We start from the raw sequence: 5627 nt of genomic DNA, 5'->3' as shown, positions 1-5627 counted from the left end.
AAAGCTTGTATATCCAAATTAGTATGATTTTTCAAAGCACTTATTCCAATCTTGTTATAATTACTTAAAATTTCTAAAGCTCTCCTTTTGTCATTATTCTGTGTTATTTTGACTTCGTAAGAAAACCAGTCTTATTATTTATGGCCTAACGATTTGATCGATGTGCCACTCTCCTGATCATACCTACTTGTCCTAAATTTATTTTTGGTGGTTTCTAAACATTGAATCCAGCTCCAAAGGGTAAAGATTTCCATACCATTGAGGACAATGAAGAGAAAGTTTTAAAAAGAACATTCAAAACTGAACTAAACCAAAAGCAAAGAAGTTTCCTGAATAAACTGAATGCTTCGAAGGTCAGCATAGCAGGGGTGGGAATTTGGGGACCGTGGTTTCAGAGGACATCTAAGTCAATTGGCACAATAAGATCTATTAAGAAAACATTCTGCATCCCACATCGGAGAGTAGCATCTGGGGTCTTAAACACTAGCAAGCAGCCATCTAAGATGCATCAATTGGTCTCAACCCACCTGGAGCAAAGGAGAATGAAGAACACCAAGGACACAAGGTAATTACGAGCCTAAGAGACAGAAAGGACCACATAAACCAGAGAGTATATCAGAAGAACTAGATGGTGCCCAGCTACAACTGATGACTGCCCTGACAGGGAGCACAACAGAGAACCCCTGAGGGAGCAGGAGAGCAGTGGGATGCAGACCCCAAATTCTCATAAAAAGACCAGACTTAATGGTCTGACTGAGACTAGAAGGACCCCGGTGGTCATGGCCCCCAGACCTTCTGTTGGCCCAGGACAGGAATCATTCCCAAAGCTAACTCTTCAGATGAGGATTGGACTGGACAATGGCTTGGAGAGGGATGCTGGTGAGGAGTGAGCTCCTTGGATCAGGTGGACACTTGAAACTATGTTGGCATCTCCTCCCTGGAGGGGAGATGAGAGGGTAGAGGAGGTTAGAAGCTGGCGAAATGGACATGAAAAGAGAGAGTGGAGGGAGGGATTGGGCTGTCTCATCAGGGGGAGAGCAATTGGGAGTGTGTAGCAAGGTGTATATAAGTTTTTGTGTGAGAGAATGACTTGATTTGTAAACTTTCATTTAAAGCACAATAAACATTAAAAAAAAAAAATTCAACAAGATTTCTAAAATATTATGAGATACACCAAATTTTGAAGAAACAAGAACGTGACCTCCCCAGGTGATTTCTCTGAAGGAAACTATTTTCATTTGGATATGTAAGTGCTGGAGTGTTTTGCTTCATATATAAGAAACAAGTAAATAAAAGTCTGTTCTTGTCCTATCTTGATATCACTAGCAACTTAGAATGACCTACAAAGTTCACCCCAGTCCTGCTTCCTTCGAACCTTGCCTGCAAGACAATGGAGTATTCTTTGTCTAAAATACACACGGTAGCATCCCAGGAGCTGCCATCCTGTCTTTCCTTTTCCCTGATGAGCGAGCAAGACACCCCTGAGTATAGGTAGCTAATCTGATATTGGTGGACTTGGGTTTTATGTATATAGATGCTGTATTAGTTTCCTCTGGCTGCTGTAACAAGGTATCATAAACTGGATGGCTTATAAGAACAGAAATTTATTGCTTCACCACTCTGGAGGTGAGGGGTCCAAAATCAGGGTATCAGCCCTGTTGATTCCTCCTGAGGGCATTGAGAGAGAATCTGTTCCATATCTCTCTCCTAGTTTTGGTGACAGCTGGTGATCCTTGGCATTCCTTGACTTGCAGATCACACCAATCTCTGCCTCCATCTTTTCATGGCTGTCTTCCCTGTGTCTCTTCTCCACTTTTATAAGGGTATCATTCATATTGGATCAACCAAAAATCAGTTGCCATTGAGTAGATTCCAATTCATAGTGGCCCCATGTGTGTGTGTCAGAGTAGAACTGTGCTCCATAGGGATTTCAATGGCTGATTTTTTCAGAAATAGGCCTTTCTTCCAGGGCACTGCTGCATGAACTTGAACTACCAAACTTTTGGTTATCAGTTGAGCACATTAACCGTTTGCACCAGCCAGGGACATATTGGATTAGGATCCACCCTACTCCAGCATGACTTCATGTTAACTGATAACATCTTCAAAGATCGTATTCCCAAACTAGATCACATTCACAAGGTCCAGGGATTAGAACATATCTTTTGGGGAGACACAATTTAATCCATAAAATTATGACAGTATAGAGGCAAAAATCCCACAGGTAGATAATACCAAGTGAGCATGAGCAACCTCATTCTGAGCTCTCCATTCACAGCAGGCACCCAACCAGTACCTGGGTTATATAGAGAACAGGGCCTGGCCACTGGGATGAGGGGATGCCAAGTGAATGTCAGGCTGGGCTTCAGGGCAGGAATTCAGGTTCATAGAGCAGAGAACTAGCAGGTTAGTGGAGGCTGTGCTTCCTCAGTAAATGGGTGGGGGAACAAGGGCTAGCTTCCAAAAGCCAGGTATCATTCTATCTCAAGATCCAAATATGGTCCAGCTATCAAAAAAATGGATTAGATCTGAACTTCCCAAGTGTTGTGCTTGGCAGGCTGACGTTGGAAACGGGCAATCACGCCCCAAGTTAATGAGCCCTCAGCCTTCAGAGCAGCCAGGCCAGGGTGGGAACCCCACAGCTATGGCCTTATCCATTTACTTGTATGCTTTAATGTATTCTTATTTCCTTGGATGAATTCTCTCAGCATTGAGAACAGGAACTGGACTGCTTTGGGTAATCTTTTGGAGGTATGAAGTTCAATACCTCAATTACTCTTTTTCAACTGCTCTATTTGTGGGATAGGAAACCCTGGTGGCATAGTGGTTAAGAGCTTGGCTGTTAACCAAAAGGTCAGCAGTTGGAATCCACCAGCTGCTCCTTGGAAACCCTGTTGTATAGTTCTACTCTGTCCTATGGGGTTGCTTTGAGTCAAATTGGATCAACTTGATGGCAATGGGTTTGTTTTTCTTTATTTGTGGGTTACAGTTATAAAAATTGATTTAAAAAATGATTAGAAGTCTAGATTGACAGAACTGAATGACTAATTGAATATGGGTGTTAAGTGAAATATCTGACATGGGTAAAGTGAAAGGAGCCCTGGTGGTGTAGAGGTTAAGAGCTTGGTTGCTAACCAGAAGGTCAGTAGTTCAAATCTACCAGCTGCTCCTTGGAAACCCTGTTGTGTAGTTCTACTCTGTCCTGTAGGGTCGCTATGAGTCGACATCGACTCAACAGCAATGCATTTGGGTTTGCTTTTTTTTTTTTGGTTAAATGAAAGGAAAGAATCAAGGGTGATTTGTGGGATTCTAGTTTGAATGAATGCGTGCTTCCTGGTGCTGATCCTCTGTTGAGACTGAGTTGAGAATGTTCATGGGTATGCGCTTGTCTTAGCGGGGCTTATCTAGAGAAGCAAAACCAGCAACGCATATAAATATATAGAGAGAGATTTATATTAAGGAATTGTAGGGGTTGGAACATCCTAAGTACTTGGACCAGGATAGAGTCCTTTCCCAATTCATGGAGCCGCGGAAGCTGGTGAACCCAAGATGAGCAGGCTGGAGAGCAGGGATCCCGCTCACAGGTTGTGACGGTCAAGGAATCTCCAAGGTCTGCAGGCAAGAACGCAAGGTTTCTGTGGAGTAACTTAGCTGCAGGGGCTGGCAAACCCAAGATAGGCAGGTTGGGGAATAGGACTCTTGCTCACAGGCTGTAAAGGTTGGCGAATCCCAAGATGGACAGGTAAGCTGCTAGCTCAAGTCCCAAGAACCAGAGGTCAGACAAGAAACAGATGCTGGGTCCAGTACAAGCCAATAACCTTTGCAAGGTGAGCGGGAAGGAAGTAGGCAGAGGAAGGGGGAGAGATGAAGGCTGAGGGGGCGGTGAACCGCCCAGGCCACCCGCCCCCCCCCACTCAGGAGATTCCATCATGGAGGTGATCACATACCAAATTTCAACAGGAAAGTGATCACAACATTACACAACTGCCAAAACACTGAGAATCATGACCCAGTCAAGTTGACACAGAATTTTAACCATCACAGCGCTAAACATACTTAACACTCTTGCCCCTTTTTTACCTCTGTGGACACTTCTGGAAGACAGTCTACAAAATAGGGCTATTCAACTTTATTTTAATATACACATAAAATAGTATCTTCTTTCTCTAGTTGAATGTTCTGTTCTAGTGTCTCACGATACAGCTCTGTGGCAGCACACCTACAGGCAGTCCCTGACTTACATGAGTTCCGTTCTGACGACTTTGTTGTAAATTGGTCCTGAAATAAGTCTAATACTTCATTTTTTTAATTTTCACTGTTATTGCCTTTTATTATCAATATCTTTATAAATCTGATCTCTGAACATCTGAGAACGATAACATCAGCAAGTTATGCGCTGCTGCTTTCAGCCAGAACCGCCATCTTGCAGGAATTCTCAAAATGACGAACACAAAGGGAAAGAGAAGAGGCACCTGTTATACGTTCTCTAGGTCTTTTAGAAAACATGGGGTTGTTCCTTTGGCCACATACATGTGAATCTACAAGAAGGGTGATATTGTAGACATCAAGGGAATGGGCACTGTTCAAAAAGCAATGCCTCACAAATGTTACCATGGCAAAACTGGAAGAGTCTGCAGTGTTACCCAGCATGCTGTTGGGGTTGTTGGGAACAAGCTAGTTAAGGGCAAGATTCTTGCCAAGAGAATTAATGTGTGTATTAATTAAGCACATTAAGCACTCTAAGAAAAGAGATAGCTTCCTGAAAGACGTGAAGGAAAATGATCAGAAAAAGAAGGGAGCCAAAGAGAGAGGTACCTGGGTTCAACCGAAGCTCCAGCCTGCTCCACCCTGAGAAGCACACTTTGTGAGAACCCGTGGAAAGGAGCCTGAGCTGCTGTAACCCATTCCCTATGAATTCATGGCCTAAGAGGTGTAAAACAAAGATGTCTGCGATGTCAAAATGTTAGTTCTTTGGTTTTGTAGTATCTAAAGAATGCTTTCTTTCCTAATTTGCTGGGTAATGAGTGTCTTTTCTATTAAAATTTAGTGCTTGCTGAAAAATGCAAGGTGGCTTACTGATCAACAAGGGCTGTCATTCGATTAGTCCTTAGAAAACAGCCACATGTTATTTATAAAATATATTAATTTGACATTAACCCCTATATATCACCGTGAAAAAACAAGAATTTGTAAAAATAAATAGAGGATTACCCGTGGCCTTACAGTTAAGCTCAGGGAACATTCATTACTCACGATTGTATCATAAGTAGTTGGATTTTAAGAATCAGGAACTTGCCTTTGAAGCCTGTTACTTAAAAATGGATTGTTTAAAAGTGTCCTGTTCTTGGTGAATTATATACTAGTTCCAAATTGCACGGACCTTTCATGAAACAGTTCAGAGACTAGTGCTTATAGTAACTTGAAGCTAGAATGTCTTTTATTCTAACCAAGGGCAAACATTTATATAGCAATTCATATAAACAATGTGACATTTTACGTTACACCGAAAGCGTGGGAACAGGTACTGTTTTCTTTGCTGTTGGGTGCTGTCAATTCATAGCAACCCCATGATTCTGACTCATAGCAATCCCATGAGACACAGCAGAACTGCTCCCATAGAGTTTTCT

At 42.4% G+C, this 5627-nt stretch overlaps 1 pseudogene; it reads left to right on the top strand.

The window, feature by feature from the left end:
- Positions 1–4440: 4440 nt before the first annotated feature.
- Positions 4441–4927, top strand: LOC126068091 (60S ribosomal protein L21-like; annotated as a pseudogene).
- The last annotated feature ends 700 nt before the right edge of the window (positions 4928–5627 follow it).

The sequence above is a fragment of the Elephas maximus genome, chromosome 26, assembly GCF_024166365.1.
Source record: "Elephas maximus indicus isolate mEleMax1 chromosome 26, mEleMax1 primary haplotype, whole genome shotgun sequence".
Classification (NCBI taxonomy): domain Eukaryota; kingdom Metazoa; phylum Chordata; class Mammalia; order Proboscidea; family Elephantidae; genus Elephas; species Elephas maximus.
This window is presented reverse-complemented; position numbering and strand designations above follow the sequence as displayed.